Here is a 13,007-nt window from a genome sequence, read left to right on the forward strand (position 1 = left end):
TAGAATTGCACTTTGAGTGACATGGGAACTTTAACAGTGAGCTTCTAGCAGAGCCAGAGTCAGCATAACTTAATGTTGAGCTGTATGAATGCCATTGGGATTTTACATGTCAGCATTTCTTTTCCACCTTCCTCTCTCTGAACTGGACATTAGAGGTTAGGGCTCTGGAAATGGCAGTGGTTGGCTGCTGGAGTTACAGGACGTGCTTACTCTGCATGCTTTTCAACTGAAAGTTCATACCAGTTATGATCAAGGCGTAATTTTTGCAGGGTCTCAATAATTGTAAGCAAACATTTGAAGAAGAAAATTATTACAGTTGGAAGATGATTCAAGCAGATGTTGAGACAGTGCTCAAGGTTTGATGGAATTTTGCATCTCTCTGCTTTAAACAGGTTGGTTGGTACCAGTGGCTTCAGTGCCTCTGCTGCTGACAGTGTATGCTACCTCAGGGAAATCTACCTCCTGGCATGAAAAGATTAACATAATGCATGTGAGAATGAAGAATTTTGCTGGTGAAACTTCCTCCTTAATATATATGCAATGGGCATGATTAAGTTACATATTTGGAGAAGTAAAATACACAGCTCATACCGCTTTGGGACAAGAATCTAATTACTATGTTTTGCTGATTTTATTTCTTAAGGAGAAGGGAAGACTATTGCAAAGTTTATTAAAACTATGATGGAAAGATTTGCTTTGTGAGCAACTTACTAGTGATTCTCTAAAACCTGGTATAAGGAGGGGAACAAGGTTTCTGCAACAGCTTTGAACTCAGGTTCTTTTTTTTTAATGTGAGAGCATGCTTTGTTAAAAAGCTTCTAGCTATCTGTATGTCTCCCTTGTTATGTGTTTGGTATGTATTTTACGACTAGCGAATGTTAAGGTTTCGTTACAGAAATTTTTTTTACCATCATGGTTGGTGATATTTCTACTGAGCTGTAATAAGGAAAATGTTTTTTTCCAACTCAAACTAATTAGCTGGCCTAATGCATTTGAATGCCAGTCTTTCTTCCTGGCCCCCCGAAAGAATGGAGTGTGTGTGGAGAGGCAGTGACACTATGGTTTGATGATAACGACAAAGTAGTCCCTTTGGTCTTTCAGTCGTGTTTCAGCGGGCGCTCTATGTTAGAAGTCAAATTGCATATTGTTTCGGTACTGGCTTTTGAACTGTGCTATGGTTTGCGTTGATGTGTCAGATGATAAACTGTCATCTTGGAAAGTAATTGTAAGAATTAAGCTATGACTAGGAAAACTGAATGACTTGAGATTCGGTAGCAAATAAAATAATTCCCCAATCTTACCAGCAGTTCTAATAATATTCAGTCATACTTTCTGATAGAAAATGTTTTATCCAATTTCTTCACATAGGAACAAGTCTTGTTTCTGTACTAAACAATTGGGAGGGGGTTAATTTCTGTTCAATGTCCTAAAATATCTTGCATATAACATGAAATTGGAGCATGTTTGTGTGTGAAAAAAGAGCGGGGACTTCTTTCTTCCTGTAAGCCTTTATATAGGTAAAACTCAGTCACCCTGGCAAACTTTTCTTTTTTAAGTTGAGAAGTAGAGATAGCATTTCTGATGGTCATTTGCTTCTAATGTTGCTTTTTTTCTCTGCGGTGAGATTATTATGATCCTAGTATCATTTTTTAAAGTACTTGTAAATCTGTGGGTTTCTTCATCATATGAAAGATAACTGTAATTGAAAAAAAAAAAAGAAAATCAAAATATTCCTTGTAACTTCTGTGCAGCTGTTGGACTTAAGCTCTTCACAAGTAGTTTGTAGTGGTGAGATCACAAGCAGAGCCCAGTCAGAACCCCAGTTTCAAGTACTTTTTTGGTTAAATTTGCACATAGAGCTATTAATCCTTCATACTGTTTTCAAATTTACATGTCAGGACAGCTAAATCCGTATTCTCTCCAGACTAAGGTGTACCTAGGTGCCAGTGAGAACTTTAATGTTTTTATTTAAGCCTGTAGTAGATACTTGCCCATTAGCTCTAGGAGTGCACAGCCATGGTAGAGAATATTGCATATGAAAGGCAAATGTTGAGGTTTCCACTGTTGTTCCTGGAATAGAAATAATGTCTGACCATCCCCTTTGGTTTTTGGAAGCCTGGTGGGTGCAGCTCTGCCTCTGGTGTAAACTGACCTGGCATTAAACAAGCACCATGCCATCTCCTGCATTGCCATTAGTGTTCATGAGGAATTGGATCAAAAACCTGATCCAGCTGGGAGTTAATTCAGCCATTTCTTCTTTTCCCTCCCCCAAATTTTGTAATACTTTCGTGGGGAGGAGGAAGAGAAGAAGGAAGTTTGTATGTGTTCTAGTTCTTCTGTTAATTTTATTCTGCAATAGCAAGTACTAGAAGCACTTGGAAGTTGGGCAGAGGGGTGGGGGAAGACAGTGCCTCATTCAAGGAAGAGTCTGCAGGATTGATCAGGGAAGGTGAGGGTAGCAGATGGGGAGGGATTACTCCTTGATGGGGTGGAAGTGAAGTAATACTGCTACTTTCTAGCTGTTTAGTGATACTTACATACTGGATTTTGAAAATAGTCTATGTCTGAGTAACATAATGTACCGTAATGGGGAGAGCAAGGTTTGAACAACTTCATTAACGTTTCAGATTATGGCTTCAGATCATTTTGAAACTCTGATTAGCTCTACTGTGGGAGTATTTCTTCTGCTAAGTGAGAAATAAACTTCTGTCTCGTATCTGTTAACTCAGCACCTTGAATTCAGCACATAGAACTGTCATTTGAAAGAAATTCTTAATATTTTACTTTTTTGTTTGTTTGTTTGAAAATACATGAATAATTTGAAAGGCTAAGGCTCTTTTCCTAGGTCTAGGGAAGAAAATTTAATTGATGATTAATTTACTGCCAGATTTTTAAGTTATTTTTTTAAGGTAGTTTCATAGCGCCTGTGGCCCTTGCTGGGGTGTCATCCTTCTAAGCACTGTGCGAGTACCTAACAAACTAGTGTTCCTTTGAAGTTAAATGATTTAACTTCCCAATGATTAATTCTTATGCTTTCTAGAGATGTGAGTTTCTACTTTTTTGGGGTGTTGAAATAATAGGCATCTTGTGTTTCCTCCATTTGGGAAGAAAAATCTCCCATCAGTAGGCTTGCCAGTGGCATGTGTTTGGAAAATCCCGCAGAAAACTTCTTAAATTGTACCTCATAATATAGCATGCATGTTTCCTTAGTATATTATTTATACTTGAACTTCATTTATAAAGAGTAGTTTGCAATTGTTGGCAGTTCTGGCTGCACACAGCTATGCAAATAATTTACTAGCATTTCTTTTATATATGGCTCTGTTGCCCAGTAGTTATTATTTTCCGCTGAGTAGCCCGAGGCATTCTTTCAGAAGCTGTGTTCTTGTGTGCTGGGTTTCCTGAAATAGGAGTTTTAATGCTGCTTCCTCAGTGTATCTCCAGATGGTGAAACTTTATTCCACTTTGCCTTATGGTTCTATCATACTTTTGCATTTAGTCCCCCCTTACCATTCCGCTTCACCGTGCCCCAAGTCGTTCCAGATACACTCGGAGTAAATTTTAAGCTACTCTCATACTGCGCTCGTATTTCCCATTGAAAAGTGTGGTACAGAGCAACTGCATGAATTATATTTATTTATTTAGTATGTTTGTTATTTGCTATTTATTTAAAACTTCTGGGGGAATAAGTGTTGCAGCTGCTGCTGTTGCGTATTTGATGAAATTGGTGATGTCTAAATTTTGACTAATACAGAACTGTGCACGTTACCAAGCACACACCAAGACAGTTCAGACTTGCAAATGGGCTCAGAGGGCTTGATCTCACCCCTTTTCGCTGCCACTCCAACATCTGTTTCTAACAGGGGAAATAAGAGGCACAGCTTTTTTAAATTTCTGCCCTCTTCTGGAACGCTGCACATGAGAAACTTTAATATTGTTGTACCTAGTTCACAGGCCTCCTGCTTTTAGTGAAATAGGTTGGAGAATTAGTGATGTGGTGAGAGCTGTGCCTTCGCTTCTGATAGCAGGTGCTGGTCTGAAGAGTTATCTGGCGAGGGGATACTTCTGTTAGAGGTATTTTGAGGGCGGTTCTGAGAGATGAAACGGACTTGAGAAGGCAGATGACGTGTACGCCTCCAGTCCCTCCAGCCGCGTACTGCAGGGAGTGAGGCAATTGCCAGGTAAGGCACGCATCTCTCTACATTCTCCATTGGAAAAGGTCAGGTTTGGGTCGGTATGTATCTATGTATGTTACTTTATAGCACAAAAATTGAAGTTGAAGAGCACAAAGACTTAAAATACCCTCCTCCAGGGAAATCCTGGCAGAGCGCCACGATTACAATCAGTTGTTTAGGATAGAAATGGCTTGCTGGACAGACAAAGAAATGTAAGTGCTATGATCATCATCTTTGTGAATTAATGCAGTATTACACATTTGGTAATGGTAGCTGTGAGGTAGGAATTACTTCAAGGCTGAGAAACTCAGGAGAAAGCCTTTAAAGAAGTTCTAGGTCCTGTTCTTCCATATGATTGTTTTTCTTCAAAGGAAGGGAGATTAGGTTATTTCAGTAATGAAATACCTACTAGGTTTCAGTAATGTGCTTGGTACTGTAAAAGGAGAAGTGGTAGCACTACTGGAAATCAGAAAAAAAGCTACTTCTAATGCCTTTGTTTACTCTGTGATAAAGCAACTAAAACAATGACATTACGATATAATTCCATGCCCATGCTCCCTTTCTCTTTCTTGTCCATTTCTGAGGTCTGATCATGGAGAAAGTAACTGAAATTTTAACATCTGCAATGTGCCTTTGAAATTGAATGATTGGAATTTACTTTGTCTTTTCTTGTAGTTCTGACCTGAGATTATTATCAAAGGAACTGGTTTAAAACACAGCAAAACCCTAACAAAAGCAGAGACTCCCAAATACTCCACTAAATTAAAATTGACTTGTTGTGCATTTTATATATATGTATGTGTGTATGTATATGTATGAACACATATAAAATGTATGTATATTGGGGGGAGGAAGGGAAGCTCCAAACAGCCTTTGCTAAACTACTTAAACTTTGCAGTTATTATAACAGATTAAACTATTGCTTTCCAGTTTATCACACATATCTGAAGTGAAATAAATCTTCGGAATATTTTTGCTTCCTTATTTCAGAAAACGGACGTATTTGCAGCTGGATTTTTTTTTTTTTTCCCACAGCTTTATATTGCCCCTGGCTGTTGAAGTTAGGGACAGTTTAACAGTTCACGAACAAGTCATTTCCATGTCTACTGACTGGCAACCGTGAATCACTCATTGTTAGGCTTATTCTGGCCAGACCTGTCTTGTCTTCTAATAATAAATGCCTTCCCTCAAATTCTTGCTCCTTTTTAGGAAATAGATGGCTTAATTGGGTCAAAACATAGCTTTATTTTTTTGTGTAATTGTGTGCAATCTGTAGTTCTTGTCACTTACTTATTTAAACCTTGTCAAAGCAGCATTAAAATAGTGGTAAGTGCTTTGCTTGAAATGTGGTGCTATTTATCTGTTTATATATCTGAAATAGTATCCCAGCAAGCATAATGAAAGTGCCATGCTGTAGAAAAATAGCTGAACTCTTACGTGCATTTGCATTATTTTTTGAACTAGAAATTAAAGATAAAAGACTGAGTGAACGGAGTTGAGAGAGGCATCTGAAATTTGACCAGCTGGCTGCAGCCTTTCATAAATATATACAGACTCTTAACTGCATTCTGTTCTACTCACTATCTAGACGGGGAGCAGGGAATATCTTACTCAAACCCTTAGCTTCATGTCATGCTCAAGCCCATTAATTCTGTTGGGTTTGCCCACCCCCCAGAAAACTTGCGGCCCCATAGATTTTAGAATCATAGGTTGGAAAAGACCTCTAAGGTCATCAAGTCAAGTATGCACCCAAAATCACCATGCCTACTCAATCATATCCCAAAGTGCCACGTCTACACGTTTTTTGAACACCTCCAGGGATGGGGACTCAGCCACCTCCCTGGGCAGCCTGTTCCAATGCCTGACCACTCTTTCAGTAAATAAATTTTTCCTAACATCCAATCTAAACCTCCCCTGATGGAGCTTGAGGCCATTGCCTCTTGTCCTATCGCTAGCCACTTGGGAGAAGAGACCAACATCTGCCTCACTACAACCTCCTTTCAGGTAGTTGTAGAGAGCAATAAGGTCCCCCCTCAGCCTCCTCTTCTCCAGACTAAACAGCCCCAGCTCCCTCAGCCGCTCCTCGTAAGACTTGTTCTCCAGACCGCTCACGAGCCTTGTTGCTCTTCTCTGGACATGCTCCAGCACCTCAGTGTCTTTCCTGTAGTGAGGGGCCCAAAACTGAACCCAGTACTCCAGGTGCGGCCTCACCAGGGCCAAGTACAGGGGCACGACCACCTCCCTACTCCTGCTGGCCACACTATTCCTGTCACAAGCCGGGATGCCGTTGGCCTTCTTGGCCACCTGGGCACACTGCTGGCTCGTGTTGTCTGTCAGCCAACACCCCCAGGTCCTATTCTGCCAGGCAGCTTTGCAGCCACTCCTCCCCAAGCCTGTAGTGTTCCATGGGGTTGTTGTGACCCAAGTGCAGGACCCAGCATTTGGCCTTGTTGAACCTCATAGAATTGCTCTCGGCCCATCGATCCAGTCTGTCCAGATCCCTCTGCAGAGTCTTCCTACCCTCAAGCAGATCGACACTCCCACCCAGCTTGGTGCTATCTGCAAAATTCCTGAGGGAGCACTCAATCCCTTCATCCAGATCATTGATAAAGATGTTAAGCAAGACCAGACCCAAAACTGAGACCTGGGGGAACACCGCTCCTGACCGGCCGCCAGCTGGGTTTAACTCCATTCACCACCACTCTCTGTGCTCTTCCACTCAGCCATAGAAGCTGTTGTGTTCAAAGCCCAGCACCTTGAGAAAGGCAGCATTCACAGAAGCCTTCAGTCACGTAGGAGAGAAAAGCCGACCTCTTTCCTTCCAGGAACTGGGTCAGTTGGTTCTTTATTCACCCCCCAACTCCTCTCTGTGAGACCATTTCAGTTTTGGAGAATTTAAGTCCCTCCATTTAGCATTCCTATCAGTAATTGCCCATATTAAGAATAATGCTGGTGCTGATTGTAGTTGATATGCCCAGGCACTTCACAAAAGATCTAAATTCTTAATACTTGTAGAAGCATTCATGTTGCACGTATATGTTTTTGTGCCAGGAAGATGCTGGCTGTCAGGACATCAGTGTTATTGGGGGATGTGCCCTGGAGTGTCAGGGTCTGGCTTCGTACTGAGTGTCTGTATGTTCCCAATAATTAATTCATTGCTGTAGTTTAGCTTTTTTATGGCTATAAATTAAGAGCATATTTTTACCATAGGGGTATTGTTTGCAAATGTGTCTGCGGGAAGCCCAGCTACATCTGCATGTCTTTTTATTGTCTCTAGTATTCAGTGTATTATTGTTGTCCTTACTTTGCAATATCCTTGCTTCATCATGGTTCCAATAACGTTACTGCTGTAATAATTATTATTCAAGCTTTCTGGTGGTGATAAAATTCATCATGAGACGCTAGGAGTCTAGGGCAGTCAGAGAATTAATAAGGTAATTAAATTACAAAAAGTATTTGGAAAGAAGCTATCTATCACTTTGGCCCAGTCTTTGTCTACCTTCCTTTACGTCCGTTCTCTCTCTATCCGATTAGAGTTTAAAATGACAGCTGACATACTTTTTTTTTATCAACTTGCTGTTTAATTCTGAATACTAATTTGTGTTGAAACATATGTAAAACTTAAGTGCTGTTTTGATAAAACAGCTTTTGATGATTTTGAAGTGTTTATGCAAACCTTGTGCATAATTGCTGTAAAACTGTAAAGAGTGTGGGGAAGGGATCTTAGGTTCCTTAAATTAAAATGCATATCTTCCCCATTTACTTCTGTAGTGCTTTTTCTCTCAGAAGGTCTTATTTTATTCTTCTATTTTTTAAATATATATTTAAAAACACACACACAAGGGGGAGTAAGGAATATACATTTAAAAGTATATAATTATAATGAATACGTTGTGTATATATATTTCTCACCCCATTGTATATATTCCAGCATGGGACTGATCTTTCTTGGACAACAGATTGAAAGGCAGTAGCATTTCATTGCACTTGGAAAAAGGTGCAGAAAGGATGTTAAGAGCATGAAGGAACTTGGAGATACGAGAGCAAGTGGACAGAGATTATACTTGTTCCTCTCACTTCCTGCAAAGTGGAGAGAGAAGTCCAGATAATTTAATTGTAATTATTTTTTTTGTTCTCCTGAGTCTTTTCCCTGTGTATCTCTCCATTTTCTGTGTTTCTGTTCTCTTGTTTTCTGGGTATGTTGTTGTCGAAAATATTCAGAAAGACTGCATAAATAGCTTGTCTGTGTTTTCTCTGAAATATTTCTGTTTCTTTACACAGATTCTGTGGGCGGCTTTGAAGGAGGTGTTGCAGTAGTAGAAGTCTCTTTTTGCAACATGTGGCATTTCCAATGGGTTTGAATATACAAAACATAAATCAGCAATTGATTGAATTGTATTGGAGTTGATTTTGATCATTCATTCTGAGCAAAGGATTTCTGTAATTCTGAGAAGGATTTACAAATGTAGAATAAAAGGGAATGAAGTCGAAATGTAGGACGTGAGAATGATAGAATCTTACTCCTACACATTAAACAGACCAAAAGTGTCTCCAAAACAAAACAGCCTACGATTTTGACCCCCTTAGCATTTGAATGGCAGATGTAAATTGAGGAGGAGAAAATAGCTTTTTGCAAGATCTAATTTCAAATTTTTTATTGCTTCAGAAAATGGGGATTAATTGTTACAAAAGCTGAGTCCAGCCATGTCCTTCCATTGTCTGTGGTAAAAGTAGTATCTCACAGGGTTTGATTCCCACGCGGAAGGATAAGTGCAGAAATACTACACCTTGTCTATTGACCAGAACACTCGTGAGCACAGGGTGCTTACAAACACACTTTGATCACTTTCTGAAGATGTGCTTTTGTACCTGGTACACAAAATATCTTGTATGAGAATCCATGTTTTTGGAAACAAAGTCATAATGTCAGATTTTTTGTATCCTTGTGTTGAATGAAGTGTTTCATAGGTAGAATCCTCTCAGTTGCACTCCCACTGACAACTTTGGAGCCAAGATTTTTCAGCATCGCATTTGTCAGTAAGCCTTCAGCAGTGTGTGCTCTTAGAAGTGAGAAAAAATATTTTCCTGCCAAAATAAGTATAATTGCAAACTATTCTTGATACATTATCCCATGAACTGTGCTGGCATGACCATAGCACTAAGCACTAAAATGCTTTCCCTTAATCAAGTTAGTGCCTTTGGGAATATTTAATGTCTTACAGTATGCCCCTCTTATTTTTTATTTATTTTTTTAAAAAGAAGCTTACAAAGCCCTCGCGCTAATATGAGAATATTATAGTCTGTTTTAGTATGGTTTTAGGCAAGTTAGCTGTTTTGTGTTAACTTTGGTGATGTTGCTAACAAGTCAAGCTTTTGAAGGTAAGTACCTAACAAATAGTTTGCTGTCTTATGATGGAGCAATTAGAGCTTGCTGTCCAATTTGATGATTTCAAAGTGTGTAAAGTGGAATTGCACTGAGTATGTTTTTGAACTCCATTTCACTTACCAAGATAGCATTTCAGTAGTAGATGTATATTTGCTTTTTGAGGAATCTTCTTGTCTACAAAATGACCTTTTGGAGTATGATAATTTAGTAGGAATTGGAATGTTTGATGTTTTTACTGTTGTCCTACTTTTATTAAAACAAATTTTATTTTTTAAATACTTCTGGGCTTCCCTCCCTTTACTCTCTAAATTGTTAATCCTAACACGCTACTTGCGCACCTGCTGTCGGTTTGAGTGAAGGCAAAACTTGCAGCAGCTCCACTGTTTTAGTAGGACCTGTTTAAGGTTTGAAGTTACCTCCAGCAGGAGTGTACGTCCTGTTTTTGTCTGGCACACTGCTTGATTTATACTTCTAAATTAGGGCTTATAGTCTGTGTGTTTAATGTGTATGCAGTTTTCTGCTATGAGAAGTACCAGAATGCCTTACTTTTTTAGTAGGCTACTAGTATTTATTCTAGTCCTTGAACTGCCTCACGAACATCCTTTCTGAGCCAACAGCAAAAGCTGAATGACCAGAAATACCTGTCTCAGATTACATTTAAACATAGCTGTGTTCATAACTTGTCATGTGTGGTACAAACTTGAATTTTATCTTTGAAACTATTCGATGGCCAAAGCAGTTACTGTTACTTAAAAACTTTTCCACATAATTCAGTTGGAGCAACTTTTTTTATTTCAAAATTTTGGATTTTGATGAGAGATTTTGGAGTGGTTAATGAAGTAAAATTGCTGTCAGCCATGGAGGTGCGTAAGAGGGCTTCAAAAATCACATGACCTGACAGATGAGCTGTCAAAATTAGCAGTGGGCACATAAAATGTTGTTCCTCCCGCAGTGTGCCCAGCACGCTGGTGGAAGAATATCACTCCATTGCTAGCGAGGGGGGTAACCAGAGGGGTGCCCAGCTCCTCCGCGAGCAGAGATGAGAGCATGGAGCACAACGTTGAAGCACTCTTGATTTCCGTTTATTTTAAATTTCAGTTTGCTTTGAGCTGCAAACATGGCATATGTTTGCTTCTGGACAGGAAAGGACAGCCACCGCTTCATCCAGCCCCGAAAATATTGGTAGAGGATATTTGTCAGGCTTCTTAGTTATTCATGAGGCATGTTAAATGTATTTGGCCTAAAGGCAAATTTATCTTGTAAGTGCGTGGTCAAGCTTAGAGGAGAATATTAAAGATGAACTTTTGAAGAGGGGAAATGAGGAGTAGAAAGGATGTGTATGCAAGCATCAGTGCAACACATTTGTGTCTGTGAGCTACCCACAGTCTGCCTGATCCCAACAAAAAGCCAGAGAGTGTTGGGGAATATGCTTATTTTGAAGGCTGGCTTTGCTCTACCTCTACCTTAACAGCCTGAATATGTGCTTACTTCTGATTTCTATTGCTTTGTCATTTACCCTCTACAATACTGTTAAACCCTCCTCTCTTTTCTGATGTGAAAAATCAACATAAAACTGAGGTGGTGGTTTAGCAGAAAGAAATGATAAATCAAATAGTAAAACATTTATATGTATCCTCTTCTGGTTTTCCTGCCTGTGCTTTCCAAACCATACTCTGAAAAACATGGTCTTGCTAACATGTTTGTGGGAGCATTTTTCTAAACATTTGTTGTTACTGGACCAACCCAAAGCATTGTTTCTAGTGATTTTTATCTGCCTACTCATGTGTGATTGCCTAGTGCAGATGGCAAGGCAGTCTTAGTATGAGAATTAGGAAAGAGAAATAGATGATAAATTATTCACATACCAAGTTGAAAGAAAAAAACACACGTGTGAAGGAGGAATGAAGATACTGAAATAGGTGTTTTTCTTGTTCTAAGTCATAGAAAAAAAGCTCTTAGAAACTGAATGACCGTTTTTGTATTTTCCAGGAGCATTAGTGATGATTATGTGTAAGTTTTAAATATGTGCACTCTTTGACTGGTGGAACCTTGTGTCAAGGTTGCAGTTAAAAGCAAAAGTACTGTTTTGTGATACGTAATGGGATGTAATAAACTTGAATTTCTTAGACTGGTGCTATAAAATTTACATACAAAATATGTGTTTTGCTGGAGATGATGAGAAAAGATTTTAAATGTTAACTGAGGCTGAAACACTAGTTTTCAGGAATGAATGTTGGAAAACAGGGTAAACTTTTTTAAACCTTGCTTCCTCACATTGTTATGCCATATTATAACAATATGGAAATAACAATAGCACTCGCATCATGTGCTTTTTGAGTATGAAAAAACTACTAAATGTCTGGCAGCGTGACACTTAAGCAATAAAATGTGTCGAGTATTCATATAGCAGCAGGAACGTGAAGTACAGTGATTGTTCCTACATCTCTTTTACTGTATTAAGTATGTATATGTAAATGTACACATGAGGTGGAACTCTAGAGATAACTAGTAAATAAGAGCAACCTAGATGAAAATCCTCTCGGATATCCAGGAATTGATTTGGAAGAGTTTTCTGCCCTTGGTGGAACTGCATATCTATAAACTCTCTGCAAATTCTGTTAGTCCTTCAACCTTTGCTGTGTCAGGTTCCACAATTAAGTAGTGACCGAAATTGGCAAGAATATTTGGCTTCCTTATAGAAGAATGTCTAGACCTCACAAATACATCTCAGCAGAACTACCAGGTAGTTTAAAGCTTTACCAACTCGTAAAGGTTAACCAAGTACAGACATAAAACTGTAAAAAGGGAATTTTCTTTTTTCATTTGTTCAAAACCTTTGTTACAATGATTTGAGGAGCTAAAAAACCTGTGATATTTAAGGATCAGCAATGCATTGATTTCGAACTTCGCTAAACTTGTTGTCTTGTGTAATTTCCGTAGCACCCTTCATAATTTTCCTGCGGTATTTAATATATGACTTTCTGTGGTGACAACATTTTAAACACTTGCATGCTATACAAGATGGAATATGGAAATGTAGTGTGCGCTAATGGATTGTGTGTGTGTCCCAGGGAGACCCTCATACAGGTTTTGAGTGTTTGATTTAGTTTCAGAGCAAAGAATCCTTGTTTCAGGCAGTCTGTAGACAGAAAGAGCTTCATGATTTGAGGATGATTATTTTCTTAAGTTTATCGCTGCTTCCTCTTTTGATCTAAATGCGAGGTCAAAGTTAGCTAAAAGTATCCCAACAGTCCTTGGAAAGTATGGCACTTCAATTATTACCAAATGCAAAGTTTTTAGGAGGTGTATCATTCAAAAACTGTTAGCGTATGTCAAAGAGCACAGGAATTAGTTGCCAAAAGTATTCTTGGATAATGGTGGCTGGTTTTCTCTAACAATTTCTTTAGAGAGTGAGTAACAGGTTGCACTTTTCCAAAGTATGACTG

At 39.0% G+C, this 13,007-nt stretch overlaps 1 protein-coding gene across 1 annotated transcript in view; it reads left to right on the forward strand.

Annotated features, from left to right (window-relative positions):
- HS2ST1 (heparan sulfate 2-O-sulfotransferase 1) overlaps nucleotides 1-13,007 on the forward strand; it is an 87,243-nt gene that overhangs the window by 1,261 nt on the left and 72,975 nt on the right. The window lies entirely within an intron of this gene.

This window comes from Opisthocomus hoazin, chromosome 6 (assembly GCF_030867145.1).
Source record: "Opisthocomus hoazin isolate bOpiHoa1 chromosome 6, bOpiHoa1.hap1, whole genome shotgun sequence".
Classification (NCBI taxonomy): Eukaryota; Metazoa; Chordata; class Aves; order Opisthocomiformes; family Opisthocomidae; genus Opisthocomus; species Opisthocomus hoazin.